Consider the following 14,557-nt stretch of genomic DNA (forward strand, 5'->3'; position numbering starts at 1 on the left):
TCTCGTAATACATAGTGACCCTTAAAGTCACGTAGGAACAGACGTATTCCTTCTGGGGAACAGCAAATAACTGCACCTAATTCTTTCAGTGTCTTAATACCTAATAGATTTTCTGGACATGACTTAGTAAGTAACAGATCAGTAGTACGGGACAATGGACCTACTTCTAGAGTAACTGGCTTTGATATTTCATTAACGATGGGTTTTCCTGAAAATCCAAGGGAAACATTTCTTGAGCCTGAGAGCGGAGCCCCTGGAACTTCGGCGTGACTAATTGTGGTCCTACTTGCCCCTGTATCGATCAAAAACTTTCTGTCTTTCCCTAGTACTTGACTATGAACATAGGGACCTTCTTGGTCTACAGGTATCTCGATGAGAGGCAAGCCTACCTCCCTCTCTAGGCTGTTTCATGAATATGACTGGTACTCTGGATACTCGGACTGTGCATACTGGTACATCTGCGACGTAACATGCTGTGTTGCAGCAATAGGCTGCGGTACTGTAACTGTCTGTGGTGCATTCTGTGACTGAGGAGTCTGTGAAACTTGTTCTTGTCTCGGCGGACGTGGTCTTTCTTTAGTCTTACCAGTAGCTATGTTGTGCTTCAGAACTGCACACTCGTTTATAAAATGACCTGGCTGTTTACAATAGTTGCAGTTCCCTTTAACGGGAGCCGCAGGATGACTGGCTTGATTCGGACCCCTCTTCTGACTGTCGTGAGGAATAGATTGTGCAACTAGCACTTTCATTTTTGTGTCTTTCATACGTTTTCTTTCGTGTTCTTGCTCTTCTCTGATTCTATTCTGGTGATACTGGAGCATCTGGAGCATCTGGGACGGAGTATTTGCTTGCCAGGTGCTTTCGACTTTCAAAACTCGATTTTTAATTTGTGGACTTGAATTCTCGACTAATTTGGTAACGAAAAGATGAGGGTATGACTCACTACTTGTCTTGAGACCACTGTTAATACTGAAACATTTTTCGAATCTAGAATAAAAATCACTAATATCCTCTTCTTGTTTCTGTTTACAGGCTGAGATTGCATCCCAGTCTTCTTTCCTAGTTGTCAATAATCTGGGTAAAACTTGAATCAATAATTCTGGTAATTCCTTACATTTATCTCCAAGACCGGTACCTGGTACTCGTGCCTTGTCTTCAGCTTCTAGAGCTGCCCAATCGATCTTTTTCTCTCCCACCTCCCATTCTTTTTCCTTTAACTTTTCATACACCCCTGCGGGTAGCAGGACCTTTAACATTTTAATGATATCGGGGTACGTGTATTCTCCCATACGGAGCATGTCTTTTAATTCTCTATGGAACCCTGCTGGATCTTTGTCATGACAGGGAATTAATTTCTTCATTTCAAGAAGTTCCATCTTTGAAATCGGAGTGTATACAAACACTCGTTGCATTACGCCACCCGCCCCTTGGACTGGGTGGACTTCTCGTAGCGGATTCTGTCTGTCTATGTAGAATGGTTTACTTTCCGGGGGTGAGACATGAACAAAATGCGGGTTCAAAAACGTTCTATATTTGTGGCGCTGTTCTAGAATGACACTAATTAAATCGGTACCTAGACCTCTCCATTTATACTGGAGTAACTCGTTCAGGATATCGTGTAACGGGCCTGGATCAGAATGTTGACCCTCATACAGGGTAATGAGGTGCTGGATCATATACATACCCACCAGTCGTTGCTCGGCTGGGGGCAGTTTCAGAAACATTTGTGCCACTATTTCGTCTGGAAAAGTGGTAGAATCAGTAATCCATCGGACTGCTGATCGGGCTAGTTCTTGTTCGTGCATGGTACTTAATTCGCTATAACCGACTCGTGATTTAAGGATGTGATCTGTAGCTTGAAATACTTGTTCTAGAGAACCTCGTTCTGGTGCTGGATGATGAAAAATAGACTTGGGTTCTGGACGTGAATGGCGATCTGGAAATCTGGATTTTCCTACATACGCTATTCTGGCGGGATTCTCGTCTTCCTCTTCAGGATCAGAGACACTTTCTTTCTCGCTTACTTGTGCTGTTTTACGCTGTTCGTGTAACCTTATTATTTCTTTACGAATTTTCTTGTACATACTTTCCATGGCACTAATGGTCTTGTGCTTACCCTCGGCTATATTATCACTCCACCTTGTCAGGATTCTCATTTCGGCGGGATCTTTAGACGGGTAATCTTGTTCTCTTATTAAACAATTGATCAGGAACTTTAATATCATGAGCTGAATCTCGGCTTTCCTTTGAGACATAATCTCGCCTATACTTTCTGGATCATCCCCTGTACGGATGAAACGATATATTCTGTCTAGATCTTCTTTCATATTTGGTAAGGTGACTAGATACTCGGTCACCCTTCTTACGCGTACGGAATATAAAACCATATTATACTCGCCTGGGACTGTGTCATAGACACATTCGGCAAGGGCTTGTCTGATTTCTGTAACAGACTTATTACTTTTAGGAGTACGCTGTGATGCTTGAGCATGTAATTCGAGTGCTGATAAACGCTTGTGAGGCGGCGGGGTTTGAGGAGGACCTCCTCCTGCGGCCCCTAGACTAGAATCGTCGACTGACATTCTTCGTGCTTGCAGGGTCGGTAATTGTAACGTGGGCTGAACTTGTATGGCAGACTGACCCGGGGGTACCGTAACAGGTACTCCGGTGTCTGGAGGAACGGGAAGTGCCTGATTTACAGGGACTGGTGGAGCGCGAACTGGATTTGCATATTCTGGAACTGTGTCGTCCAAATAGGACGAAATAAAAATATCAGCTGCGGTCGGTTTGTGACGTAGCTTGGTCGGAACTAATGGTGGCGGGAAATTACTGGGTGCCTCTGGGGTCGCTTTTGGCAAGCCTTCGGCAAGGAGAGGATACATACCCTTAATGAGGGCATGCCTCTGTCTGTCTGACTGTTCGGCTTTAACTTGTTCACCTATCTCGATTAATTCTCTTTCTTGGGCTCGTTCTTGGGATTCTCTACTTAACTCTGACTTTCTGACTTCCTTTTCCGTTCTTCTATGCGCTTCCTTACGCCATAACTCGATGGCATCTTTCTGTGACTGTCTGGCTTTCTTTTTCCATAATGCTTCTTCTACTCGCATGATACATTCGGCATCCCATGTACCCGATACGGGCCATCTATACTTTTCTTCTAACTGTTTGGTATACTCTACCCATAAATCTAGATACAATATGGCGCTTATGCCATGTTTCTGATACATAAAGTGACCTGGACTGTCCCTAGGCGGAACAGGAACTGCTGCTTCCAGCAGACCCTTTCTAGTTTTTAACTGACGTAACTTGGAAAAGAGCGGCATTCTAAACTTGAATCGGAACACAATACAATACACGAAAAACAATAACAATTGGGAAAACAATTCAGGCATACCACGACATTGGAAATACATTAAACAACATTATAAATAACAGTTCGAACAGAATACTACCTGAAAATACTGAAAACAGAACAGAATTCTCGAGAACGGAACAGACTAGAGTTACTGGATGCACTGCTGTAACAGTACGGAACATACCGGTCCCATAAAGGAACGCATCAAGACCCGTATCCACCTAGGTGAACACTTCGTTTGTGGGCTTGGGTACCACCAACCCACGGACCAGGAGTCAATTTAGACTGACCCTGTCTAGACACTACCCCAGCAATGGTACTCACCGGGCAGCACGGAACGGAAGGCCTCGGACGGGACTGGACTACGACGACGAACTTCGGACTTCGGACTTCAGTTACGGGTGGACCTCCGGATACCTCGGACCTTGGACTCTCGGCTTGGGCTCTGGTCGGGACTCGCCGCGTTCCTCCACCGTCTCGTTCGGATGCTGGACCGCCTCCTCCGTCTCCTCCGTGGGCCTGAGGGATACTTGAAGCAGAAATATCTGCACTTGGCCAGTATGGTTCCGTCACGACTGCAGAGGGTCAGGGGGTCGGCGTGGCTTCACCGACGCGTGGGGAAAGGGCAAGTCCCTATTCGGGCGCCATTATGTGGTAAATAAATAAATAATACCCTATTTTTGACTAGACTTATAGCATAACAGATAGCTCAATAAATAAGAGTCAAGATTCGAGGTAGTAGGAGTTTCTGCAGGTTTATTACAGCATAAGGACAGGATCAGGACAACCTGCATGGGAATAGGACAATAGGGCCCGGCAGCTGCCGGGGCTAGGTCTGGGATGAGCGCGCTAACATTTAATAACAAAACATTGACTTATATACATAGCGCAAACACATAGCATTACATTGCAATAGGCGTAACAGTGGGTGGAGTAGAAGGCGTGACGCGTAGCAGTCGCGAGAGATAACAGTAATAAGAGGTGTAACTGGGAGTTTACTTAGACATGTGATGCAAAACGTAACAGAATATGTCATGAATGGGCGGAAACATTGGAGGGGGCTACCTAAGGAGCCGGGACCTCTAACCTAATGGTGCGCGAAAACTAGCAATGACGTGTTACTAGGAGAAACTGGGGGCTACGAACTCTGTTCTAGGAGCAGAGACTAGAGTCTGGAGGGTCGGAGCGACATGTACCTAAACCCTATCTGGTATCTAATGTTTAGGGAACATGTTGATATAAACTAGAAGTCATGAGGGGAAAAGCTAACTTGATTCTAAGACTGGACCATGCATTATTCTACATGTAGTGCGTGAAGAATATTAAATGACCATTAAATACAGTATTTCTCTAACGTGGAGACGAGAAGGCTAGACAATGACGGAAACTATTGATGCAGTTCAGTAGCTTAGGAATGCAGAGGAGGAGGACTGAACTGATAGCAGGAACTATAACATACTTTTGGCAGACTCAGAGGCAGAGCCGGGGTGCACCGGGCACTGCAAGGCAGGAAGTAAGTGAAGGGTCGAGGATACAGGTGGGGGCTGTATCGCTCCTCAGCGAGGCTTTCAGGAGACAGGAGCTGAATCTGTGGTCCGGGCCCTTTTGAGGCCTGGAAACGGGGACTTTATAATTGAATAACGTGCACACTGAGAAACGTGGCAACATTACTTACATAGGCCTGATATTCGTAGTATTCACGAGGACTGGAAACTAACATATTAGAGGTGGACACAACTGTAATTGCGTCTTCAATCAGAAATGGGGAATAACATATGCATATTGGTCATGCACACATAACATATGATGGATGAGGCGTAGGGACACAGAACATGGCAAAATTTACTTTTCCACAGGGTGATGGCTGCCATCAGCGCCGCGTTGTCCGGCCCCGGTCCCTGGCCGCCCTGCGCTCCGGGCCCGCCATGCGGTTCCGTGAATTTGTCGATGGGCCCCTGCTTAGCGGGCCCTCCTCCCCCCCTGGTCATGGCGAAGGCTGAGTCCGGCCGAGTTGTCCCCAAACGCGCCGGCGGCTGCTGACGGCGGGGCAACCTTCACTCCAACAGCTATCAAGAGCAGGACACCCTCACCAGCGATGGCCTCCTCACGCCCCCGACTGTCGTACACTCCAGGTGATAAGGGGGGGGTGTTCCCCAGACGCGACTCCGCTGACCCCCGCAGGCCAGGTCCCAGCGCGTGCAAGCCTCTCCCGGGGCACCCTCCGCTCTATGCCAGCTGGCTTCGGTGTACCCCGCGTGTCCCAGAGGCTGCCAGGGGATCCCCCAGGTCCGGCAGTCTGGGCCAGGCCCCCAATGACCCCCCCGGGCACAGCGTCCCTCAGCAGTCACAACAGGGGGGGGGCGGCCAACACTCACTGTCCGTCGGGTCTCGCTGAGGGTCGGCACCAGGTCCACGCCGGGCACCCCCAATGCAGCACGGGCCGCTGCAGTCCAGGCCTCCGGGCCCCACAGCTCCGGCAATCCCCGGAATGGGAGAGACAGCAGACCAGACAGGGCTCGCCCCTGGCCCCTCGGTCCCCGGGGCTCCCAGGCGCCTGTACCTCCGGGCCAAGGATCTGTGGATGCGAATTCGGGCAGGGGTCGCCAAACTCGAGGCCCCGGCTCCTCCAAGGCCAGGTAGGCCACAGCGTCGCCGAGGCGCCCCTCAGCGCTAGTTCTCCTGGCCTGCTCCGCGCGGAAGGGCAGGGGGGCCCGTGATGGTCCGCCCGCCGCAGGCTGCGCCGGATCGTGGCAGGGAAGCGGCGCCGCGGACCTCAGGACGGGCTCTCTGATCCGGGTGCGCCAAAATCGAGGCCCCGGCTCGTCCGACTGGCTCTAGGCCGCCCGCCGCTCCAGCTCACTGCACCACCAGGGAGGGTCACGGCTCGCCAGTCCCGGCACCGGAATGCACCCTGAGTCGTCCGCTACCTGTGCCCCAACTCCGATATGCTTTGCGGGTCCGGGGGCCAGGAGAATTGGTAGGATAATCATCGGGCCGGCGGGAGCTCTAAGAAGCCACGTCCGCCATGATCGCCCGCTAAGCCACGCCCCCATAACAATTGGTTTTAACATTCATACATACATACTCACATACCAGTCATACTATTTCTATTTTTTTAAAAAGGGGATTACCTATCAAACATAAACAGAGAATGTAAATCATACATAACATGAGACCAACATGAATGGCAACTCTAAGGTGTGCTACGTGGGATGTTATGGGAAACTAGATGGTACAGTTCTGCTAGTAAGGGTGGAATTAACCAGTTCTTATCCGAAACAGAAGATGTAGGGCCGACGTACGTTTCGGTGAGTGTCACCTTCCTCAGGGCCGTAGACAAAATATACAACAATAAAAGGACATGGGTGATACTTAAAGGGTCGAGAGCATAATACAGTTTTCTGAAAATAGAAAAAGCAATTGTGAATTTCATTGTCACTTCTTATTCTTAACTTTTACATTTTAGCTCAGTGGCATCTGGTAAGTACATGGCTAGTCTTCATTAGAACATTTTATTTATAATTGAGCATAGCAGCATATAGACCTTAAAACGGTTGTAGTCTGGTTAGGTCATATAGATTCTAGTCGAGATAGAGGAGCAGTAAGAGAAGTACAAGACTGAACAGGAAAGTTCCCATCAACATAGTGCACCCAGTGTGTTTCACAAATAAATTATAAAGTACATGAGGTGTTGGTGAGGTATTCTCAAGTGCTATTCTATCACCTTGGTGTGTCGGAAAAGATTTCTTTACCTATGGCGTCGGTGGTTAAAATAAATCCTGTTTTGTAGAGCAGATGCTGGTCATTCTTTTTAAGGCATGCGCTAGATAAAACATAAGGATAGCTAAGTCATAGACACTCACATAAGTTGTTTTTTATATATATATCTTTTTTTCGTATGTTACCTCAGATACTGAAGTTAATTCCCTCTATTTTTCTTAGCTTGGGGTCTTAATAGTGGGAAATCACAGGGACCTCGATGTATCTTATAGTTTTACTGTTCAAAAATAAGTGGAAAAACTTGTAAGATATTGGTTTAACTCGATAACTCGATGGCTAGCAAACTTAGAAAGCTTAAAATAGACGAGGATTTATGGTACCTGTTCTTGTGCGCTGGAACAGATATAAATCTCAGATGATACGTTGCAGCCAGCCTCTTTTACTGGTCTGGGGAGATATGGCACTGAGGCCAAGGTTTCAGGGGTGAGCCCAGTGCGAAAGGTTATTCGGGTATTTTGAAGAAGGTCGGACGTTTGCCTTAAAAGAAAAGGGTGATATTTAGACTATGATAAATGGCTAAGCATGATTTCGTGAGATATAACATTCAATGCTTATTATGAGCCGTTAAAATGATCACGCACTGTGTCGGTGCCGTTTTATATAGGGGCTGCATAGAAGTTACAGTCGTATGGTGCGGTCTTGCTGGCAGGGGTGCGAGATAGCGTGACAGAGGTTCAGAGGCTTTTGTGGAGTAATAGGACTGACGCGCACAGCACTGTTTAGAATTGAGGCTGCACAGAGTTTGCAGTCACGTAAGGCGGTCTAAAGAGGCAACAATATAGCATGAGAGGGTTTAAGCGACTTTAGTGGGGTGATTGGATTGTCGCGCTCGGCGCTGTTAGAAATTTAGGCTGCACAGGATTTACATTCGCGCAACGCGATTTAAAACGGCAGGGACCTCGGAAAACGTGGGTGGGTTTGCGGTTGCGGTGCTAAACTGGGTTGTCGCGCTTATATTTAGTGCTATGTTAAGTTAAGGCTACATGAAGTTAGTAGTCGTAGGGTGCGAGCTTAACAGCAATAAAGCGAGCGGGCATGAGCGAAGTATAGTCGCAGTATTTTCTTACCTTCTTTCGCAAGGAGCTATTGTTTCGAGCGAGGGTTCTGTAGAAATTATTTCCAGTGTGGGGGGATATCGGAAAAGCGGGCCAATTTATATGCAACTCCGATTGTCAACAGCTGAAGGGTCATAAATACAGAGATAGGACTGAGGCTAAGCGTTCTTGCAGAGGGCTTAACATAGTTGACAGACTAAGAGTGGCGTGCTCGAAGCGTGGTCGCCATGTTGGAGTGGGTTTTAAGTCGAAAATGCACTCTAAAGCATTGTTATTTGTGAGCGTTTATAAGAATTATGATATGCATTGGTGAGGACGCCGATTTTGTGGAAGTTTGCAGTATGGTCTGATAGGTGGTAAACTTATACATGTGCCCTGAGATACAGGGTGTGTATAGTTATGGTAAAGTTGGGTTGAAAAGGGGTAGTAGTATCATTATAGTGGGCTTGAAGACCAGTGGTATCTCTACAATGTAACTATCCATGAAATCTCTTCATTATGTCCAAAACGGACTGTGTCCAGAAAATGGATCCAAAAGGTCTCTCGTTTTTTGCGGAAAGTTGATGGGTCCTTTCCTGGTGGTGTGTGGACATGTTCCAGAATCTGCCAACGCAGGTCTTTTTCATTATGGCCATATTGAGTACAGTGGGGCACCATGGGGGCATTGGGTTTTTTCGTTCTTATTGCAGACTTGTGTTCCGAGAATCTGACCCGGAATTCTCTGGACGTCTCGCCTATATATCCTATGTCACACGGACATTTGATAAGATATATGACGTTTGTAGTTCTGCAATTGGTCATTTCTTTTAAGTTTCCTTGTTTTTGTCCATAGTTCCATTTTTCACCTGGAATTATTTGGTCACATGCGTGGCAGTTACCACATTTGTGGTTGCCTTTCGGTAGAGGGTTTCCATCTATGGTTTTCTGTTTGTTCTTTTCTTTATTTTTCCATCTGCTGTGTACCAGCTTGTCTCGGAGATTTTGATTTCTCCTGAAAGCTAATATCGGTTTGCTTAGTTTACCTTCCTGGTCATTGGTGTTCAGGATTTTCCAATTGCTGTGGATCACCTTCCTAATCTTGTTGTTCATAGTGGAATGGTTTAGTACACATACGAGTTTTTGTTCCTGGGATTTTGGAATGGGATTTAATAGCGCATCCCTGTCATAGTATTTCGCTCTTTTCATTGAGTTTCGTATGAGACGTTTTGGATATCCTCTTGCTGACAAGCGTTCCATTAGTTGGTTGGCATGTATCATAAAGTCTTTCATAGACGTGCAATTTCTTTTTATACGTAGGAATTCTCCAAAGGGGATGGAGTCCTTTTGGCAGTTGGGATGGTAGCTTCCATGTTCCAGAATGGTATTTTTGGCTGTCGGTTTTCGATATAGGTTGACTGTCAATTCTCCATCAGTATGTCGTATCCATATATCGAGGAATTCCACTTTATTTGGCGAGAAATTATGAGTAAATTTGAGATTTTTATCTGCCAAATTGAGCCATTCAATGAATTCTTTCAAGAGTTCTTCTGTTCCCGACCATATAAAAAATATATCGTCTATAAATCTGTGCCATCTGGTGATGTTTTCAAAAAAGGGCGCGATTTCATTGAAAATATTCTTGCGCTCAAATTCGCCCATGTATATGTTGGCTATGCTGGGGGCACAAGATGCCCCCATGCTGACTCCTTTGACTTGGTGGTATACGTCATCTTTAAATTCAAAAAAGTTGTTTTGTAGGACCAGCCTTAAACATTCCAGAATGAAGGTGTCAGGTCTGGATCCAGGTGTTCTTTCTAGGAGTGCTGCAACAGATTCTATAGCCTTGTTTTGAGGAATATTCGTGTATAGCGATTCTATATCACAGGTGACAAGCAATTGGGTAGCATTGTTGAATGGAGAATGTTCTAGAACTTTGATCATGTGCCCCGTGTCTTTGATGTAGGAGGCATATTTAGTGGTGAGAGGACACAAAAAGCAGTCTAAATATTTTGAAAGAGGTTCTGTACTTGAATTTATAGAGGCTACGATTGGTCGCAGTGGTGGGTCCATTGTGTTCTTGTGTGTTTTTGGAACACCATAGATTGCAGGGACCACCGGATTGATGTTAATTAGGTAGTCCATTTCTTTTTGGCAAATATGCCCTTCAACAAAGGCTTTAGATACTGTCTCTTTGATCTCTTCTGTCAAAATGGTGAGAGATCGTTTGTTTGTTTTTCTATAGTGTTCCTCCACTCCTAGCATCTGATTGATTTTGTCTGCATAGTGGTTCGTGTTCATGATCACAATTCCTCCTGCTTTGTCGCATGGTTTTATTATGATGTCTTGGTTATCTTGTAGAGTTTCCAGTGCTTGTTTTTCCTCATTTTTTAAGTTTGAATGGGGCATTGGGATGTACTTGAGAACTCTTTCTAGTTCATTAAGAACGCTTCTTTCGAAAATTGCCACTTCTGGTCCTAGCATGTCCAAAGTCGGGGTGAATGTGGAAGAAGGTTTGCAGCCTGATAGATTTTCCTCTTCTTCTCTTGTTTCCATATTGTTAAAGTATTTTTTTAGTCTGATCTTCCTAAAAAATGAGAAGATGTCCTGATGGATTTGAAATCTGTTTGCTCCCGTGCTAGGAACATATGACAGACCTTTACTTAATACTTTCACTTCTTCTGATGACAGGTTGTGAGAAGAGAGATTAAAAATTGGTATAGAGGTGTTATTTCTGTTTTTTATTGTTTCCAATATTGTTGTCGTCTCGTTTGGACGTATGGTTGCAGATGTGGAGGGTTCGGCTGTTGGTATTGGTTCGGTTGTTGGTAATGATTTTGGTTCCCTGTTGGATAGCGAGATCTTCCTCGTCCTCTGCCCCTCGATAAAAAAGGCTGGCGTGGGCCCCGTTTTGGTCTTCCTGAGAAATGCCCTCTTTGATTGAGGTTAGGTAGACCGTAGTCGTAATCTTCTTCCGTCATCATCCCTTCCTGTTCTGAATCTGAGGAATTGGTGTTCGAAAAGGTTTGAAATCTGACTCTCTTGTTGGTTCTAGAGTTGTAATATGTCTGATCGTATTGCCTGCCTCCCTCAGTTAAGTCATCTTGCTGCTGGGTGTAAAAATCCTGTCTGAGGTAAGGATAGATTTTTTCTTGTGCAAACCAGCGGACATCTTTTTTTAGTTTGTCCATTTTCTTTTTGGTAAGATATGTGTCGAATTCTTCTATTTCTTCGTTTATTTCTTGTAATGTTTTCTTCGCGTCCTCTAATGATGGGTTGGCTTTTAATTTTTCTTCTAGCTCGTGGATTTCCTTCTGTAATGCCGTTAGCATGTCTTTTACTGTATTGATAATGAGTAGCATCCAGTCGCGTGAACAGCGATTTGCAATTAGGGACCAGCGCTCTAAGAAACTGCGAACCTCCACAAAAAGGGCCGGCATATTTCTGACTCTGAGCCCTATAGGGATCGCTCCTGCTTTCAAATATTCCCCCATAAAGAAGGCATGTGATTCCATTCGTTTAGCTTTCTTTTTTAAGTTTACTAGTTTTAACCAATCTGTGTTAGTGCTAGGTGTCCCAGTGGTATTGGTCTTATTCCCACCTGTAATTTGATCCATCATAGTGAGGAAGTCTTCATCAGAGAAGCCAAAAGTTTTTAAGTTGTCCATAATTATTCTGAGAATAGGGAGATGTGGCGCCCCAAAGTAAAGGCCGGTAGAAACTAGAGTAGGGGCTAAATGAAGAGTGCTTGAGGTAGCTATGTTGTGGGAAGAGGAAAAGGTTTCTCGACAAAGGAAATATGTGCTATGAGTGATAGGAAGATAAATTGAAAGCAAGCTGCAGGGGCCATAACAATTGTAAAAATGTCCCTGGGTTTGTTCCCTGCTCTTGCAATCATATCCGCCAAGTACCACTTAGCAGTTTTAATTTCACCCTGATATTTCTTGAGTGCTAGTGTGTAGCTTTCCCTTCCATTCATATTATAGGCTTTCCTCCACTGTCTTTTGTAGTAAATTACTTCTCTACTGTTCTCCACTTAATAGAATGTACCATGACATCATGGAATGCCTGGGTGTCTCTCTGTGCTCACAGTGTCAGTTGTTCAACTCAGGCTGAGCTGCTTGGAGCTTGGTCCTGGTGGGGTTTATCTATACTTCATATCTTCTCCTACTTACATATCCTAGAAGCAATCTACAATAAAGGATTATCTACTTACACAGTTGGACTGTGCATCTTCCTTTACTACAATTTGGCGACAATGTTGAACCTACGCGTGGAGTAAGGAGAAAGGACAACTAAGGAACTAAAGGAAAAGGAACTAAAGACATTAAGGACTTTCAAAACATCAATTAAAACCCAAAGTTAACGCCCCAGCTAGCCCCACCAGTGCCCTGTACTATCTGGACAGCCTGAAACCTGGGCGTTTGTTATTGATGAGCCTGCTGTCACCCTGCTGCTGTCTAGGAAAAGTCTCTCCAGCAACGCTCTTCCCTGAGGCCTCCGGTAGTTATCTATTTCATCTGGCCTTCATTCAGAGTGGGAAGCGTTGTGGTATAACAGTAGGTTTCATCTACTTCCTCAGTGAACTACTGATGTATCTGGATCTAAAACCAGTTTCCAGCAGAGTATGCCTGTGTATTAGTCTGCAAGAAGAGTGTTCACAAAAGCGGCACTGTTGGTAAGCTCATGCGCTTATTTTGGTAAATGATTTTCAGTGACTGGGAGTACTTTGCCATCTGTCGTTACTATATTACGGGTGACATCCTTGGTGTGCTGATGCGCATGTACGGAAGAGCAGGGACCAGAGTTGTGTTTAACCGGGGTGTGAGACACTTTTCTTTGCCAATTTGGGTGTTCAACATGTTACCCCGGCTCCATGGCAGTTTAACCGCTAACTTTCAAACAGCCCACGAGACCACATCGCGTGCATGCACTCGACACGCGCAGCCTTACCGATTTCATGATGCCTGCAATCTTTCTTCTGTGACGTCCGCCTTCTCTGTGAGCTCCTTACTGTGCTTGACGATTTGGTGCACGTTTCTGCCGCGAGCCTCCCTGCACAGCGTCAGGGATGCGTGCCGCCATTTTGTGTGTGGCCCTGGTTCACGCTACTTCTTTAACAACGCCTCAGATAGCTGGATATGTTCGATATGCTTCCTTCATTTTGGCAATCACGGCAACAAAGTTTTGGCTAACGTGGTGCTGTCTGTGTCCCGGCCTGCACGAGTTTGCCATGTATGGTCGGTGCCTCATTTCCTTCCGGTTGTGGATACTCTGGGCGACAGATCTAACATGAGATATATCGGTTGGAGAGGCAGCGGAGCAACGGAACTCTTGACTCTCCTTATAGACTGCCTGACATTTCACTTTTGTGGCGAATTTCAGTGGCGACTGCAGGGAGCTGGGTACGGAGACCCCGGGGGAGAGACCGCTCACCGGAGCTCAAGTCATTTATTTATTTATTTTTGAGGTGCTTAGCATCTCAGTGCATGTTTTGGGTGCACGCCTGTTTGGGCATAGTCTCAAGTTGCACTATTTTTGGGGAGGTTTCTGGAGTGTTTGCTTTATTGTGTGTTTTTTGCGGGGAGTTTCAATTCTGTTTTGAACAAGTTGTTTGTTTTTCAATTGGGAAACTTGTGATGCTCTTATGGAAAGTGTCTTGGGAGCTGTGGTGGCTGGATGGACCTACAGCTAGAGTTACATGGAACTCTCTCTAGGATGACTAGTACTCTGTGTTATACTCTATTTGGGGAGATTGTACCCTATAATGGGGAGTTAGATTTCCTAGGGTGACATCTTTTAACCCTATGGTGTACCCTTCTTTGGGGAGGTTGTGGGGCCAGTCAATACCCAATTCTGTTTTCTAGGGCGATGTTGTACCTTATGGTGTACCCTATGTAGGGGATGTGTAGTTTTTGTTTTCCAGCGTGAGTACCCTGTGGTGTACCTTACTTTACGGAGGTTGTGTTTGTGGCTAGTCAATGCCCCATATCAGTTCCCAGGGTGAGTATCCTGTGGTGTACCCTACTTTGGGGAGGTGGTGGTGTTTGTGGGTAGTCAATGCCCCATATCAATTCCCAGGGAGAGTATCCTGTGGTGTACCCTACTTTGGGGAGGTGGTGGTGTTTGTGGGCAGTCAATGCCCCATACCTGTTCCCAGGGTTAGTACCCTGTGGTGTACTCTACTAAAGGAAGGTTCAGTAGTTTTTCATGGTGAGTATGCCGTGGTGTACCCTACTTAGGGGAGGTGGTGTAATTTTCAGGGTGAATACCCTGTGCTGTTCTATTGTTTGGTGGAAGGTGATTTGTCAGTTCTAAGGGTTACTATCTATATATCCTTTTCATTTTGTTGACACTATGCTCCGGTCGATGTCCACCTGCTTGGAACTCA

The 14,557-nt window shown here is 45.8% G+C and overlaps 1 protein-coding gene across 2 annotated transcripts in view; it reads right to left on the reverse strand.

The window, feature by feature from the left end:
- Positions 1-14,557, reverse strand: part of LOC144754201 (E3 ubiquitin-protein ligase TRIM39-like) — a 90,400-nt gene that overhangs the window by 65,993 nt on the left and 9,850 nt on the right. The window contains exons 1-2 of one of the 2 annotated variants that reach the window (XR_013594680.1): positions 8,203-8,333; positions 7,456-7,612 (exon numbers count right to left, since the gene is read on the reverse strand). The exons of the other annotated variant lie outside the window; for it this stretch is intronic. The gene's annotated coding sequence lies outside the window, so the exon portion shown is untranslated. Of the gene's footprint in view, positions 1-7,455; positions 7,613-8,202; positions 8,334-14,557 lie in introns of those variants that run through there. 2 annotated transcript variants of the gene reach the window in all.

This window comes from Lissotriton helveticus, chromosome 5_1 (genome assembly GCF_964261635.1).
Source record: "Lissotriton helveticus chromosome 5_1, aLisHel1.1, whole genome shotgun sequence".
NCBI classification, from domain to species: domain Eukaryota; kingdom Metazoa; phylum Chordata; class Amphibia; order Caudata; family Salamandridae; genus Lissotriton; species Lissotriton helveticus.